The 18,806-nt window shown below is 38.7% G+C and overlaps 1 long non-coding RNA gene and 1 pseudogene across 5 annotated transcripts in view; one reads left to right on the plus strand and one right to left on the minus strand.

Annotated features, from left to right (window-relative positions):
• Positions 1–4,273: 4,273 nt before the first annotated feature.
• On the minus strand, positions 4,274–7,888 carry LOC141433239 (protein prenyltransferase alpha subunit repeat-containing protein 1-like; annotated as a pseudogene).
• Positions 7,889–8,234: 346 nt separating this feature from the next.
• The window catches only part of LOC141433241 (uncharacterized), an 18,445-nt gene continuing 7,873 nt past the window's right edge, over positions 8,235–18,806 (plus strand). The window contains exons 1-5 of one of the 5 annotated variants that reach the window (XR_012451912.1): positions 8,264–8,302; positions 8,436–8,446; positions 12,001–12,180; positions 13,384–13,461; positions 15,346–15,441. This is a non-coding gene — a long non-coding RNA (uncharacterized lncRNA). The other 4 variants (XR_012451911.1, XR_012451910.1, XR_012451913.1 and 1 more) reach the window with 4 other exon arrangements.

The following is an 18,806-nucleotide window of genomic DNA, read 5'->3' on the forward strand; positions in this document are numbered from 1 at the left end:
CTATTTTTGAAAACCACTCCAATGGTTGTATTCGGGTAAAACTTCTTCTTTTGACGTCACGTTGAGAGATACAAAGGAGACTGTATTGAACGTGTCCCTTGCGGATGAGCAATGGTCCAAGCGTCCTTGCCCATATGTAACGGTGGTCTCGGTTTGCGGCGTACGGCGGATGTGGGCTTGCCAGCGTTCCTCGGATCGGCACATGGAGTTGGTGGCCTTATCTCTTAAATTTTTAAATCTCATAAAGGTTACCAATACCATTTTGTATGTGGATGATGCACTGGCGAGCCGAATGAGACTGGCGTCACTGCACGGGGCTCCGCAGATACAATGAGTTTGGGACGACGGGGGGCTAGGGACGCTCTAGCACGGCCTGTGGGTGTAACCACTGGGGTGGGTTTGGCCAGGCTGAAGTCGGCATCAAAAGTCAAAGCGGGAACGTGGTTATAGGCGTTGCCTGTTCCTTATTTGGGAACAGTCTTGGACAACGACTCATTGCGGGTGGCAGTAGCTCTCCGCCTGGGCTGCGACGTTTGTGTGCCTCATAACTGCAGCTGCGGCTCCATGGTGGAACCGAATGGCCATCAGGGTGTGTTATGATCAGTATAACAACTTTAGATATACTTTCACTAGAATAAAAGATATTTGGCATAAATACCAGTAATTCATTATATCCCACTGAACGTTATATCGAACATAGGTTATATCACATATATTATACCATCAATCAGGCCTACGCGTCTGTTCCAGACGAATTTTGGCGTGTTGCCTGTGCACAACGTCTTTGGTGGCTGACTAGACCGATGCGAGAGCGACATGTCCGTCCACATCTCTGACAAGCGAAGTCTGCGGATGTTGATGCAGAACGGCCTTGGTGTCGTTTCTGTCTCTTTTCAATAAGTGCATTGAGCCAGGCAAGCTTTCATCGCCATACTTGCGGCCCTCCAACACACGTCTGCACCAATCAGTGCATTTTTCCGCAAGCTTTTCTCAGTCTAGGTGGTCAATTTTGAAGACGGCCATATCTCACTTAGCGCAGTCCTTAAATCTCAGCAAAGGTCTCACGACGTTTCATTTGGCATTATACCATTTTACTGTTAGGGCTGTTTCACCATCCATTGATTAACGTTAACCGACGGTTAAATGTGATGCCGTCTCCGTCTATTGAGTCTATTCGAACAAAACAAATAGAGACGGCATCACACCTAGCCACCAGTTAACAATAATCAATGGATGGTGAAACAGCCCCTTAGTATATTAATAGTTTGGTACAACAAGTACAACAAGTCCATGATACCGGAATAGTTAGATCATGAGAATATAACAAATGTTGTTGTACCAATAGTGCATTATATTTCTTAATCGTTATATAGACCAATAATATATCTAAAGTTGCTATAGCAACCATGACGCATGAGTTTGTTATTCAGGTTTCTTACTTATTAGGTACTAATAAGTACTATAATGTTGAATGAATGATTTATTTGCATAACATAGAAAAAAAATGTTCTGAAGTTTTAGTTGAAATGCTTATTAAAGTTATTACCTACAGAATAAATTAAGGTATTTAACGTATTATTTCATCCTTAAACCTAAGCGTATGCTATATACACCAAAAATAGTAGGACATGATAATGATCAAAATACCTCAAAAAATTATAGTGAAAAAAACCTTAATTGCATTTTGTTAGAAATCAGATGGTGCCTTTGTGATTAATTACCTTATAATATTAACAAAAGTCTAGTGTTAGTAACAGTTAACGTTAAGTTATTGAAATTTTAGCATAGATGATTAATATTTATTATAATTAATTAATATTATTTATATAATTTCTGTTCAGTAGGTACTTTGGAATATTTTTTCCCTTGCAATTTGGTAAATCAGCATTATGAACAGTTTGATAAGAAATAAAATGTGTGTTGTTAGTAAAAACATGCTAAATTTATTGAGACGTAAAATCACATAAGTTAATTTGAAATATGACGTTTGAGGTCAATTTTTACGTTTAGTCTTTTTGCCTGATTGCATTTGCTCGATGACTAGGGGACAATTTACTAAAGCGACACTTATCTCCTAAACCAGTGGATTTTGCTATGAATTATTAAAACCTTATTATAGTCTATTAAATTATGTGTCATATATTCCTGGAAATTTTAAAATTGGTTGTCTGGTTAAAAAGTTATGATTTTTTTTCGTAAAAAAAAAACTTTAAATCGCTCTCCTGTAAAGTTGACGAAGTGTCGCTTTAGTACTTTTGCCTGCCGAGCGACGATATAATTAATGTAAAAGTAATAATTTATTGTATTTTATATATGTTTTATCCTTTTATTCTGATTCTGATATTATATATCTAATTGTTTATAATTAATCGTTAGTATAGTTTAATTTAATTTACTGAAATAGTTGAAAAAAATTGTTTAACATTTGCATGTCGTTTTCTAGTCGACTGAATACTGTGCCACATGTACAACAACATCTTATGTATTCTATATTATGTATTCTGGCAAATAAAGCATTCTCATTCTCATTCTCATTCATACACTCACAAACTTTTGCATTTATAGTATTGGTAAGGTTACTTTTGTTGTGCTACGACAAACCGTAGCGTAGCAGTGCTACGAAATGATACGTAGCGTCTCTGCTGGTGCTACGAATTCCGACTTATCACACTTCGTAGATTACTGCGGTACTGTGGGAGTTGTTTCCTCACTTTTTAACCTTCTTTTGAGAAGACAGGCAGGCAGGCAGGCAGGGCAGTCGGGCAGTCGCGCGAGCAGAGCGTGTTGCGGCAGCCGCCGAGTCACGTTCGCGTGCTCCTGAGAAGAAGGGCTACGAAATAGCCCGAAACATGTCGAGCTAAACTCGGTTTAAGACGTGAGTTATCCGTTACAATATCATTTAATATGAGTGAGTCTCACGGTAGTTTCATGTTCAAGGTTAAAAAAGTGCGTTTTTTAGGGTTCGGTACTTACCTCAAAAGGAAAAAACGGAAACGGCTGTCAAGACCAATTTTCTCAGGAACGCGTGGAGGTATCAAGCTAAAATTCATATCAAATAGCTAGGTCCCTTGGAGCTGTGAAAAATCAAACTTTTACGCCAACGCAATCAAAAGATGCAGCCGTTTATGCTACAAATTTTCGACACTCGCAAGGGAATCAAAACCTACAGGGTACTTCCCGAGAACTCAGATAATTGAAATTTGGTACGAAGCAACGTCTTATAGCACAGATAAAGGAAAAATTGCGAAAAGCTAAATTTTTTGTTACATCATATAGTAAAAATATTTGTACGGAGCCCTCGGTGCGCGAGTCCGACTCGCGCTTGGCCGATTTTTGTGTCTCTTATGTATTAGGTATCTACCTCAATAGCTCTCTTCAAGTTTGTGAATTTTACAATCTGACCTTGAACATTGTCTGTGAAGTTATATTCCCAACTATATAGTGTTTACCCCACGGCTTCGCACGCGTAAACCATTAGATTCAGTACTTTAATTGAAATTCTGGGACTGGCAAATTTCAAGACTCTAAGCCCAGTGGCTGTTATTTGGAGATTTTATCCCTATTCCTCGGGAATATCGAGATAAAAAGTAGGCTGTGTGTTATTCCAGATGTCTAGCTATCTACATACCAAATTTCATCCAAATCTGTCCAGCCGTTTTAGCGTGAAGGATTAACAAACACCTTTATAGCTATGGTCTAATCTAGTCGGTGAAACTTTAAACAAGTAGGTATACAATGCCACCGGCACCATAAAATCTCACACAATAAAGCGCGCACAAATATCATCCGCGACTTGGCGGGAGCACTACCGTACCCCCAGATATAAGACTTTTATTTCTAGGGCCGGTAGGACGTACACTAGGCACTATCTAAGGTACATACTATGTATATGCACAATAAAAATATACATCTTCATCATCATGTCAGCCGAAAGACCCTCACTCACACACTCAGGCTCTTCACTCAGACCGGTCTTGTTCTTTCCGCATCCACCGCGATCCCGCGATCTAAACCAGGTCGGACGCCACTCGAGAACCTTCTGACACCATCGGCTATCAGTCCTGCGAGCAATGTCTGCCCACTGCCACTGCCACTTCAGATTCTTAATTCTTCGGGCTATGTCGGTAACCTTAGTTCTTCTGCGGATATCATCATTTCTGATTCTATCCCGCAGAGAAACCCCGAGCATAGCCCTCTGAGTGGCTTTGAGCTTTGAATTCAAATATACATACATTTTAAGTCAACTAAGGTAGAATAACACAAACAAGGTTGATAAGGAATTATAATTTTGTTTATTTAAAATATTTTATGTCTTTTTAAAACCAACGCATGCAAAACCAACAAAACAAGAAATAAAATAGGCCAGTGTAGGTGTAGAAGATTAGACCAAACTAAGAAAAAGCTTGCTCGTACCTATTAAAATATATGGTGTAATAAAAATCTTTAAAAGGTATGAAACCAATTCAACAATAATTTACTTTCTTTACATACCCAAATAATATTTTTAAAAGCTGTCACCGTAGTAGAAGTAAGTAGTAAGCGTAATTCAATGTACCTTTTACAAGTTTTATTTATCTCACAATATCTATAAATGAACAAGTTACAAGTAAATCTTGATCCACTTTCAATAGTCGGATTAACATGTTTGTAACATGTATGTGTAGAGGTTTGGTGACAGTGATAGTTAAAAGGCTTGCATTAAAAATGAACTTTTTAGAAATAAAAACCCTGTAAGGCATCTATGTCAATTAAAAACTAATAGGTTGAAATTTGTGTTGAAAAGACACCTGTAAATATTTAAACAAAGTCGAAGGAACTGAATCAAATACCTAACAGGGAGAAACGTTTGTGCTACAAATGTCATATTAACATCATACACTGTTACTGTCTCATCCACTCAAAGGTTGACTGGTAGAGATCAATTGTAAGACTGCGGCGAAATGAGCTGGATAATTTTTGTATTATAATTCAGACAATGGCGGTTAAAGGGTTAAAAGCCAAAGGTTACCTCACATCATAATTATAACACTGAAACAACATTTCGCACCTTGAGAATGAGACTGTCATTAAACAAAAAAGAATTTTAACAAATAGTTTTATTTTGCAAGCTGCCATATCTTGTTTAGTGACAGTCTCATTCTCAAGGTGCGATTTAGCATCATCAATTCACTCAACACTTGCTAAGTTTATGCTATTTTAAAAATATTGATCTTTGCCTTTGCTAAACACAGACGAAAAATAATTTAGCTATTACATATTGTTACCTAAAATACGCGGTTTGTATTATTTACTCAACAAAGTTCTGGTATGATAGAATATATGATAGAAATAGGAGACAAGACAACTGAATAGGTACGATACAAATGTAATGTTATATCATTTATTACGTTCAATATATTACACACATAAGTAGAAAGTTACTTTAAGTATTCCACATTTTTTACTATAATGGCTAAATAAATTTAAATTACATAACATTATTTAGGCCCTCAACAAATTTCAAATATTTTTCGTGCCTATCAGAATAATTATCACATTCATTCCGCCTTTCATCTATAAACCCTTTTTCATGACTAATTAAGACATTGAAGAGCACACTCGAATAAATAATATTACCATCATACCGCACAATTTTTGCTTGTTTTTGATTTAAATCATCTCGGTTGCAATTGCGGCAAATGTTTTTTACTAAAGCACCATTTAACCGGACAACACCGAAATGCTCGCGCATCAAGGACAAAATCTCATGAACAATGAATCTACGATGATACCACAAAGTCTCATGGTCTTTATAGAATCTGAGCAACTCACTATTTAACACCATTTCATGAAAGAATATCTCTAACTTTCTGCAAAGAAGAAAATGGTCTGCAACGCAATCACAATTCTTAGTAGTGTAACAGAGCAGTAAATTAATTAAATTTTCTTCAGAATATGATATTAAATCCTCTTCAGATGCCTGTACTGTTACGTCTTTAGGAAAGTGCAGTGATAGAACATGTACAAAACTTTTACGGAGATGCACATCTATAGCTGATCTACATGATTTCCAGTTGTCATTTGAAATTGTAAAAATGTTACGAATACAGAATTGACGGTAGTGGAAACAACTGAAGTCTGAAATGTGCTTCGAAGACCATTGCTCGGAGAAATTATATTCCTTTATGTACAATGAGACTAAGTTAAATTTTTTTTCAATATTTTTGACAGTATTTACGAGCCACATGCGGTGGTTCCAGCTGTGGTAATTGTTTGGGCTTTTATCTGATGACAGTTGGCAAATGTGGAGTTCTTCACTGATCAACGTTTCGATGTCCCTGGTTTGAAGATTTTCATCTAAAAAATAACATAAATAATTATTTTGTAAAACAGAATAAGATGTTCCTATTGTAATGACATGATGTGAAATTAGAAGTTATGCCTGGTTCACATTATTTCAGTAAAATCATGCCAGTAGAGATACATTGCGGGTTCACAATCCAAACGAGTTACACAAGATCCATCGAGCACTACAGTGTCATGGTACTGGAACGGTTTTACTGGAATAATTTGAACCGCACATTATACTTTTAACCTTTTGCAGGCAGGAAGTAAAAAAATGGTATTATTTGATTATGCATGCATGAATATATTTAATCTGCATTTCTGTGTATATTATATCAGCCACTAAGCCATTCTGTTCTTAATTTTGTATAAATCCATCCTTATGCACACAAAAGGTTAAGTTTTTTTTTTTCAGTTTAAGCTTACAATCAGTCTTCTGGACTATAATCATAAGAGTTGCTAGGTTGTGGTTTGTTTGAGAAGGCAGAGCCACTGCTCTGTCTTCCCTTAGAAAAGGTTAAGTAGAATTGTAGGTATAATAGAACTTTTTTTTTCAGACATTGCAGTTTACAATTTGTTTTTTTTTTTAAATTAAGTTTAACACATTCAGTGCCAAGAAACCGCTAGGCAAGTTCTCTGTTCATAGGCAGTTTTTGCAACACAGAAGAAAAATGCTGCTACAGGCTACGAAAGTAGCATATGTGGTTGTGAATGTGTTAAAACATTGCTTTACCATAAGTTGTTCAACTTCACATGACTTAGCATTAGAAAAACCATGTAACTAGTAACAAAATTAAAAACAATCCCATCAATTTCGGTTCATCTGTTTAAGATACAATGCCAGATACACAAGTAAAACTTGTAACACCTCTTATTGTCTTACAGATTAAAAATTGTAATACAAATAGGTATTCATACCTTTCATTACAGCTTCCAACAGCCACCTCCTGTGGGCAAATGCTTCATTACACTTTGGCTTTCTGGACAAAACTAGTCTTGTAAATCGTAATTCAGCTTTTCTGTCTAACATACACCTAAGTAGCAGCTCTCGACGTTTGTTCCAAAAGGTATTCAGTTCGGGATTCAAAAAGAGTCACATTCAAAGCTGTGCCAGTCTCTCAGAGTTGACAGAAGATTTTGGAGTCTTCCGCTTCGATTTTACAAAGCATTTATCCATAAGTTCGGAGTAGCAGTACATGTAAACATGCTTCACACACCAAGATTCCAGGCCCAAACAGTTTTCCACATGCAGCACAGGCGATTTGTTCTTAAAATTCGAATCCACAGGAACAATATCGAATGAAGACCTGAAATTAAAACGCAATATTTACAAACAAACACGTAATATTTATTGAAATCTTGCCAGTTTTGTGCGATAGTTACAAGTCAGCGTTTTCGACAGGATATTATCGATGTCTTTGAGTATTTTTTCAACTAATGCAAATTTATCCTCGTCCATGTTTACTGGTTAGGCTAAATCGGCTACAATATTTACGGCTACTTTCTCAATTCGCTCAGTATCATTCTCAAAACATAAATTAAGAATTCAGATTACTACCACGCTATGGTCTCTTCTCAATAGTATGCAGGTTCCTCAATTTGCATAGAAGCTAGCGAAATCTAGCGCTCCTTGTTAAAATAACTTACCTATAAATTCTGCTTTCTTGCCATAACCAAAATATAAGTGAAAGTACATCAATATGTTTTTATATCATATTAAACATTCATTCTTAATAATTAAACATTTTATTCAAAGATTCATTAAACTTTCTCAAGCAATTTGTAAAGAACAGAGAACATTTTACTAGTAACATTGCTTACCTAATCGTACCTACTTTACCGTATCTGTCGATTCCGCCATTGCTTTTCCCTTCGGTAAAAAATACAAAATGTCGGGTCTTGGCTTTCGTTTGCCTTTATTTGAGTGAATTGTTAATTAATTAAAGTGTTTTAGTGCTTCCTCCATTAATTCGTTGAGGTGAGCCGACTTGAGCCTTCGGCTCCTTCGATTTTTTGTCGAGACGAGATAGAATTTGATTTAATTATTTCACTACTAACGTATTTGTTAAAATATGTATTCTCGTTTGCTGCGTGCCGGGATGCATGACAAGAAGTGGAAAAGGTAAATAAAACCATTCTAATAAAATAGTTTTCCAATTGTAAGATTGAGTTTTCAGTCTCGTGAAATATTGAACTATAAGCTTGGCAAAGGCGAATTATATCGCTAGTTATACATTCTAAGTGTATTTAAAAGGTTAATAATTAATCATTAACCGTTGTTGAGAGGATTTTTTATTTTGATCAATGTTTTTGGCGTCACAGCCATCGTATCACATCATTATTATGCCTGGAGATTCCTATACATTACAATACTCTTTGGCCTGGAGTCTCTCTCCCAATAAGGCTGATCATGTGTACCAAAGCCTCAATAAAATATAAAAAAACTAACCCGAGTGCGAGTCGGACTCGCGCACCGAAGATTATGTACGAAAAGTTGGTCAGACTATACCAAAGCGGGGAACCACACATTTTTTTTTATTGCTTGAAACGCGTAAAAACAGGAATCAAAAAAGACATAGCCATATTTTGGACAGAAAATTTTCAAGTAAAATTACTATGGAGCCAGGACTTAAAATTCAAAACAATGTTATTTTCTATGTGAGTATAAACCCTATTTTAAATAATTGTTATAATTAGAGTATGTTAAAATGAGCATCTTTTAAAAGGGGTACTTTTCACTGTGACCAACTACAGATGAGATAGAAGTAGAAGAAAGAAAATTAGCATTCAACTTATATTTTAATCAAACATTGCTGATGACATTTCAATCATCATAACAGGTAAAAATAAATAAACTTACAATACTGAAATAAATAAAACTGTTTATATCATAATAAACTGGTAAAAGGACAGCAATTTGAATGTTAATTTAAATAAAACTACATATGTACAATTTCGAAATGGAAAGGCTTATTTTGAAAATATCACTGTATCATTATGATAATCAAATAATGAGAGAATCAAACGAAGCACGATTTCTAGGTATAATTTAATATAGATAATAAGTGTTCATGGAAACCGCATGTTCAGAGTATAGTAAATAAAATAAATTGTTTTGCTTATACACTGGCGGCTTACAAAAATTGCAAATGAACAAACAGCACTAAATGCATACCATGGCTACGTTGGATCAATATTAACATATGTATACTATTGTGGGGAAATTCAGTAGACATTAATAGGGTATTTATTGGTCCAAAATAATGTATAAGTAGCATATGTAATGTCCCCCTCTAACTACTTGTAAACCGCTGTTTGAACGGTTGAATTTACTGATAGTCCCTTGTTTATATATTTTTGAAATATGTAACTGTCAAATTACATCGAAAGCACTAAAACAAAACAGCAAGTGTGCCTTTTTAATACCAGATACCCAAATAAACTAATTTATCCTAAAACTAACACACACTTGTATTGCAGAAACTGTTTTCCAATGGCAATACGAATATTTAATAAGTTGCCTAAGAGCATAGCTGAGTTGCCCAGGAGTAAATTCAGATTTAAATTATATCAGTGGCTTAAAGACAAAGCATTTTATTTAATTAAAGAATATTTAAAATAATAATTGACATTATCACAGGGTTACATTGATCTATAAATTAATAACTATTATTCAATTTAGATTATTTATTTATATTACAAAATTAATTGTCTTTTTAGTGAACTTATTTAATAAGTTAATGTTTTCATGCCAGTGTTTTTGGTTACATGTGTCACTGCACCTTAACACATTTTTATAAAACCATTTATTACCTTGTCTAAAGCAAAATAAATTATTTCATTTCATTTCAACAATAGCTAAGATTAACGGCTTAATTCAGTTCTGGCAATTCGCCGGCCGCTGCCGCGGTACGCTTGCTTCGCTCGCTCGGCTCGGCTCGTGCGTTGTGGACTCAATTCATACTAACCACTGCTCGCTTTGCTTGTACCTAAATTTCAAACTTTGGGTCCCTATATCTTGGCTATTTTTAATTACAGAGAAAATTTGTCTAACAAAATACACTTATTTTAACGTATTCTATACAGAAACATCATTTAAAATATATGTCATCATGACTTCTTTTTGCCAAAAAAATTCCAAGTCCCCGGCTCCTTGCAAAAAATTTAAAACTTTGGGTACCTTTATCTCAGCCATTTTTGATTACAGAGAAAAGTTGTTCAAGTAAAATGCGCTTATTTTAACGTACTCTATTTGATAACATCATTGAAAATATGTGTCATCATGACTTCTTTTTGCCAAAAAATTTCCAAGTCCCGGCTCCTTGCAAAAAATTTAACACTGGGTACCTTTATTTCGGCCATTTTTGATTACAGAGAAAAGTTCTTCAAGTAAAATACGCTTCTTTTAACTTACTCTATTTGATAACATCATTTAAAATATGTGCCATCATGCCTTAATTTTGGTAAAAAATTCTAAGTGTAAAAATTAAGATGTAACAAAAATACAGCAACCCTGCGCCTAAGTAAAATGTATTTTATATTGGTCACTGAAAAATTAAGATTTTCAGATTTTTTTGATTGACTGCTATAAAAGCTACCTTTATACCAAATTTCAAGTTTTTAGGACAACTTGTAGGTAATTTGTATGGAAACACCTTTTTAATGAGGGTATATTTTGTTTGGGTTGATTTCGAAGGTTAATTTTTTACAGAGCTTCAAGGTACTGCACACCAGGTTTGAGTATTGATATTAATTTCGGCATGCTACCTCCACATTGAAGATTGTCCCGTGTGGAAAATTATGCTTAGAGCCCTATGTCCCTGATGAAAAAGGATCTTAAAAGACAGACAGATCATTGTATAGCGATCATTTAAGGGTTCGGTTTTTAGGGTTCCGGACCCAAAATGGCAAAAACGGAACCCTTATAGTTTCGCCATGTCTCTGTCTGTCTGTCTGTCTGTCTGTCTGTCTGTCTGTCTGTCTGTCTGTCTGTCTGTCTGTCTGTCTGTCTGTCTGTCTGTCTGTCTGTCTGTCTGTCTGTCTGTCTGTCCGTCCGTCCGTCCGTCCGTCCGCGGCTTTGCCCAGGGACTATCAATGCTAGAAAGCTGTAAATTAAATTTTTTTTAGGGTACCTCCCATAGACGTAAAGTGGGGGTGATTTTTTTTCTCATCCTAACCCTTTAGTGTGGGGGTATCGTTGGATAGGTCTTTTAAAACCCTACTGGTTTGCTAAGACAATTTTTCAATTCAGTGATTTGTTTGCGAAATATTCAACTTTAAAGTGCAAATTGTCATTAAAATAGGGCGTTTTCATTAAAATTCACAACCGTAGTAAGTATATCAAACTTAAAAGGAAAACTATAACGGCAAGTTTGCTTGAGAATTATTAGTAGTTTAAGAGTAAATAGCAGCCTAAGGTATAAAATATACCTAAACTTGGAAGATTCCGTATAAAATACGAAATCCTTAGAAAAATATTACTAAATATTTTCGTAATGGCTACGGAACCCTATTTTGGGCGTGTCCGACACGCTCTTGGCCGGTTTTATCCCTTTTGAAGCACAAGTGCAAATTTGTTTCATGAGGATAAAACACAAGTGCACATATAAGAACAAGTGCGCAATTGTGCTTTACACGAATCTGAAAAAAGAGTAACATATTTATTTTTATTTATAGGTGTAAGTTTTCATGTGTTTCCGGATCCAGCCAAGGAAATAGACAGATTTCGAATGTGGGGTCAGAATGTTCGATGACATACATTTTCAAGAATAGGACAGTGAGTCAACAACAAAAAAAAATATTGTTATGATAAACAGAGATTGAGCAAAGCTGCAATACCCGTGCTTAACTTACCAGGTATGTATATATAAAGAAATACTTTGCATTTATAATGATACGCAGGTGGTAGGTGGGTAGTCTGGTAGTTGACCTATGACCTCACAAGCAGAATGTTGTTGTTGTTTTTTTTTTGACTGGATAGCAAACAAGCAAGTGGGTCTCCTGATGGTAAGAGATCACCACCGCCCATAAACATCTGCAACGCCAGGGGTATTGCAGATGCGTTGCCAACCGAGAGGCCTAAGATGGGATACCTCAAGTGCCAGTTATTTCACCGGCTGTTTTACTCTCCACGCCGAAACACAACAGTGCAAGCACTGCTGCTTCATGGCAGGATTAGCGAGCAAGAAGGTGGTATAGAACTCTGGGTGGACCTTGCACAAGGTCCTACCACCTGTTGTTGATTCAAACCTCTTAGTTTTTCGGATTTATGTGTGAAATAACATTAACCATAAGCTTTTTGGTGAAAGAATACATGGTGAGGAAACCTGCACGCACTTGTGATCAGTGGTATGTGTGAAGTTCCCAACTTGCACTGGGCACTGGGCCCTCCCTCTATCAGTGAGGAAGCCTGTGGCCAGTGGTGTGATATACATATTGTATATATGCTGGAGCTGACGATGATGATGGACTTATATTGGCCAACGAAAGCTGTACCAGACAAACTGCGGCAAATTAAAAAGAAATGTGGCTGACAACTCTTGCTGTACACTGTTTAAACAATGTTGATACTTAGATATTATTAAAATTTTCCAGATCTTAAATTATACTTCGAGACTTCAAGCTACACCAACATTAATTATAGTAATGTGTGAAAGTTGATGATGTACTTTAGGAGTCCCTTGGTCAATTTTATGACTTTTGTCAGTGTCCATTTATGTACAGTCCAGACGCATCAATTTTGGACCATTTTGACCAGATTGGCATTGAATATAGTCTTCTAACATTTTAATTATAATATAATCTTATAAAATTTTGCATTTTGAGAATGGTAGGTTGAATTGAACAAAAAATAATTTATTTATTTCTTAGAGCAGAAATATCGAAACTATCTAAGCCGGGTTAGAATTTATTTATTTATTATTTAACAAATTTGATGTGGAATGTCAATATGTCAATTTTGACAGTCTTCTAAAATGACACCAGATTAAAGTTTGGTAAAAAATGCGTGGACAGCTTTTGCTGGCCAGATTCTAACAACTTTATTGTTTGTAATTACAGGTTCAACTCAAATTGAAGTATCTGCTGCAAGGACAATAGACACCTTTAATACAGATTTGCCTACAACAAGCACTGCAGGTAATTTCATGCGACTGTTGTTTATTTAAACAGACTTATATTGAAGTGGGTGATGTAAGTAGATACAGTTATGTGTATGCGAACCAAGCAAATCAATTTTGGAATACACTATTATTGATGAAAATGTGTGCATTCTGTTGGGTGCCTGTATTTGAATTACACGGATTTGCATAATTTACCATTTTCACTTCTGTTAGTAAAATTTTAATTGCCTCATGACAACATGGGAGACTGACTAGTTTTGGCAAACTAATTTTTTTCCAATTAATCTAAATAAGTAATTAGTATAAATAATTAGGTTTATGTTTGTGACAAGCAAGATATGTGACAGCCAATACAGGACACAATACATTTATATTTAACTACTATATTAAAAAAAATATATGTATATTACTTTTTAGGGTATGTACCATACCTCGAAAACAAATAAGTTTTCTATTAATAACCTAACCATAAAAATTTCATTTTGAATACAAGCTTTTTACGCTGACTGTTCTTTTTGTTGACTGTACTTGCATTGTCACCCAAATTACATTTGTATACCAAATTTCAAGTCGATGCTATTAACCGTTGAAGAGTTCCGCCCTGCAGAGACAATCCTGGCTGGACTACTAGGATGTTACTACCAGATTATTGTGTTGTCACGCGATTTATATAAGTATTCCAAATTTCAAGTCAATCTGACTACTGGAAGTTGGTCAAATTATACTTGCAAGATTTGACTACAGACAGAGACAGACAACGGGAGTAGGTGAAACTAAATAAAAGCTTGTAAAAATGCAATTTTTAGTAAAAGCTCTTTTGCCAACTATAGTGTTTATTCGGAAACCAGCATAAGATAAACAAAAAAATTGATACACAATAATAATAATAATAATAAATATCACGGGACAATTCACACCAATTGACCTAGTCCCAAAGTAAGCTTAGCAAAGCTTGTGGTATGGGTAACTAAGCAACGGATAAATATAATTATGTAGATATAGATACATACTTAAATACATATTAAACACCCAAGACCCGAGAACAAACATTCGTATTTTTCATACAAATATCTGCCCCGACACGGGAATCGAACCCGGGACCTCAAGCTTCGTAGTCAGGTTCTCTAACCACTAGTCCATCTGGTCATCTAAACACAAGAATTTAACTGAAACTCAATGTCAACTGGAAGAGATCCCTGTTAGGGATGATTTTGCCACACACACACACACACACGCACGCACGCACGCACGCACGCACGCACGCACGCACGCACGCACGCACGCACGCACACACACACACACACACACACACACACACACACACACACACACCATCACCATAATTTCGATTAAATTTTAGAAAGTACCTCATTTACAACTAGTGCTAAATTTAATTTTTGAATACCTTTGTTCACTAATATAATTTTATAATAATAATAGTCTAGATGGTTTAACAATTAATATGGTAAAATGTATTAACTTTCCGCCTCAGTTTTGTTAACCAACATACAAATTGGTTACCTACAGAACAGGCCTTGGCTAGTGTAGGAGTCAGTGTAATTTATTGTAAAGTACCACCATTTTTGAAAAAAAAAATTGTATGTGTAGTTTGAATTGAATAAAAAAAAATGAAATTGAATTAAAATTAAATTTTCTGTACAATAAAGAGCTTTACATACATACATACATTACTATATGAGTGAAAGTATGTATTGTAGATTTGAATTAAGTTCTCTTTACGTTGTCCAACATTTCTACTCACTCAATCAGTCATTGAGGTGTAAAGAATTGTATAAGATCTTGAAACGAAATTTTGCAACTGCTTGATCCCCAATTTATAGCATTCTATACAAATAGCTGTTTTCATATAATATTATAATTATATATTTGGGGATTGCAGGTGTACAGGTTCCAACTGGAGAAATAGCTGCTGGAATTGCTTCCTTGAACAAGACAGCTGGTATCACCATTGATATTCCAAAGCCTAGAACTTCAGGTAAGCAACTGGTCACCCACATATTTATTTATTTATTTATCGTTATCATCAGCCTATTTACGCCGTACTGCTGGGCACAGGCCTCCTCTCACAATGAGTGAGCTTGGGCTATAGTTCTCACGCAGGCCTAGTGCGGATTGAGAACTTCACACACGCCATTGAATTTCTTCGCAGGAGTGTGCAGTGTTCCTCACGATGTTTGCCTTCACCAAAGAGCTCATGGTAAATTACAAATGTAATTCCGCATATAAATTCCGAAGAACTCGGAGCTGGGCTGGAACCCACGACCCTCTGCTTTTGTTGCGGACAACCACGCGACGCTGTAGTTTTAATTAGTTTCTAATTAGATTTAGAGGCTGTTTCACCACCCGTTGATTAGTGTTAACTGACGGTTAGATGTGATGTCTCTATTTGTTGTGTTAGAATAAACGGAGACGGCATCACATTTAACCGTCGGTTAACGCTAATCAATGGATGGTGAAACAGCCCCTTAAGCTTCAATTATATAGATTCTAATTAGATTTTAAGATTATTGTATATTAGTACTGTAATTTAGCTTTAATTAGGTTAAGTTTCCCGAAATAATGATTTTTGAAGTTGATTTTTGCGACACTAGCCCATACCGAATAATAAATGCGACGACTGCGATATGAATGGGCTACTTCTCCGTTGATGCGCACCTCGGCGGGCTGATTGGTTCCGGCGCAGCATGGCGTAGCAACCGACGCCTCAACAGGCGCCTAAACCGGAGCCGAAGCGGTGCCTATCTCCGCCACCACCCGAACACAAGCGGCGCCGTTCGCCGCTCGAGAAGCTCGCCGAGGCACTGGAAAAGATGGCGCGGGTGCGTCCACCACCGCGCCAAGTGTACGAGCTGCCTTCCTTCTCCGATGCGGCGAGGGAGTGGCTGCCGTTCCAGGCGGCTTACAACGAATCGTCGAAGGCGTACAGCTTCACGCCAAACGATAACATGGCGCGGCTGCGCTCATGTTTGCGCGGCCCCGCACGCGAAGCAGTGGAGTCGCTGCTGCACACTGCCGCCAACCCCGAGGCGGTGATGCAGACCCAGCGGCAGTGTTACGGACGTCCAGAGGTCCTGGCATCAAAAGCCTTGGACGACTTAAAGAAGCTGCCGCGCTTGGGATCGACCGCCACCGAGATCAACACATTCGCGGTGAAGTTGCAGACCATAGTGACAGTGCTGGGGTCCATTGAGCAGCAGGGCTACCTCGCCAGCCCCCTGCTCGCGCGGAATGTTATGGAGAAGCTGAGCCAGCATCTCCAGGCACGCTTCGGCGACTACGCGGCCGAGCAGATAACCACGACGGAGCCGCAGATCATGGTACTTTCGCGCTTTCTCATGCGCGAGGCGGACCGTGCCCTCCGATACGCTTACACTTCAGGGGGTACGAAGTCCGCCGCCGCCGCAGCCGTCCCGACGAGAGGTGGCCCGACCGACGCCTGCCAAACCAGCGAAGCCGATCCAGCGACCGATCTAAACCACTGAGGCGCAGGACGCGCGCAATTGCCTCGCCTGTGGAGGCGGCCATCCAACTCCGCGCTGCAAATGGGTCGCGCAGATGGCGGTGAACGAGCGCTGGCGGTGGGCACGCGACAACCGGGTCTGCTTCCGGTGCCTCGACCGGCAGCACCGCCGCGTCGACTGGTGCCGCCACGTGCACCATCCGCTGCTGCAACTCCAAACCGTCGACGATCGCGACCGCGTGCCGCCCCCGGAACGGCCATCAACATCGAAATCGGCGCCGCCTCCGGGTGGGCAGGCGCCGACCGCGGACGAACAATCTGTGGCAACAGTGCGCGAGGACAACGACGGGTCCAAAGTGCTTCTAAAAATGTGCCGTGGGCGAGTGAGCCGTTCTGAATCTGTTCGCGAAGAACTACGCCGAGCCCGCGAGCGGCGAAGAGGTATTCGACCCACGCGCCTGGGTCCTGCCGCACTTCGCGGTGAGGAACGTCAATAAGCCCGGCAAGCTGCGCCTGGTGTTTGACGCGGCGGAGCCGAAGCCAGGGCCGCTGTCTCAGTGACTTCCTGCTGGAGGGCCCCACCTACTGCAATCAAAGACGTACTTATCGAAAAATCTGACGTATATTCCCAGCCTTAATTATTCGGCTAATCTACGTATCGGTATTTCACCAGTAGATATTTCTCCTAAATCTTATTTGCCCAAATAACTACGTAGTCAGTCCCAAAGTTCTGTCACAAATGAAAATAAGGATCAAAACAAAAGTACCAATCAGTTTTGAATAAATTATATACCATTTTAAAGTACATTTAATAAAAAATTAAAATTATTTAAAATTATTCAAAATGACTTCCTTTGTTTTTAATACAGGCCCTTAATCGGCGCAAGCCAGTCGTCTATCGCAGCACGCACCATTTTCATGTCTATTTCAGCGACTGCTTTTCTTAAATATTACTTCAGGCTCTCCAAATTTTTATGGGGTTTAGCACAGACCTTCCCCTCTAAGACCTGCCAAATTTTAAAGTCCAGAGGATTAAGGTCCGGACTGGAGGAAGGCCAATCTTCGTGTTTTTATAAAGTCGATTTTTTGACGGTCAAACCAGGCTTGAGTGGTCTTGGCTTTGTGTGCTGGCGCAGAATCCGGCTGGAACACAAATTATGTCCTGAAAATAGGCGTGTTGGGCAGATCTTTGACATGCTTATCCAAAACCGTCTCTTGGTACACTTTCGCACTGATTTTGACCCTTTTTCGCAGTTGGTCCGTAATAAGATCAGAGAATACTCTTCAGAACTCCTAGCGTACACTCTATCATTCTGTTTATTGTACTTCTCTTCAATATCGAAAATCTTTTCGTCTGTTTCGTCTGGACGCCGAGGACGGCGGCGCGTTCATCGGTGGGCGCGCGGCTTGCCGGCCATAGCAGCGCTACGCCTGAACCGGGCTACGCGCTCGGCCACTACGAGCTCCACGCGTTCGTAGACGCGAGCGAGAGCGCCTACGCCGTAGCGAACTACCTGCAAAACGACGACGCCGCATGGGCGGTTACGACGACTTTGGTGGCTGGAAGAGCCAAGGTCGCCCCCCTGCGGCAACAGCATCCCGCGGATGGAGCTGCAGGCGCCCTCATCGGGGCCCGCCTGGCGGCTACGATCGTCGCTAAACAGCGACTTCAGTTGGAGCGCGTCGTCCGGTGGAGCGATTCACGAACGGTGTTGTCGTGGATACGGGACGACGCCAAACGCTACACGCCATTTGCTCAGCGAGATAGCCGAACTGACCCAGCCCGAGCAGTGGCGCTGGGTACCGACCCAAGCGATCCCGGCTGACGACGCTACGCGAGCGGACAGTACTCCCGAGATCGCCGCCACCGACCGGTAGTT

The sequence above is a fragment of the Choristoneura fumiferana genome, chromosome 12, assembly GCF_025370935.1.
Source record: "Choristoneura fumiferana chromosome 12, NRCan_CFum_1, whole genome shotgun sequence".
NCBI classification, from domain to species: domain Eukaryota; kingdom Metazoa; phylum Arthropoda; class Insecta; order Lepidoptera; family Tortricidae; genus Choristoneura; species Choristoneura fumiferana.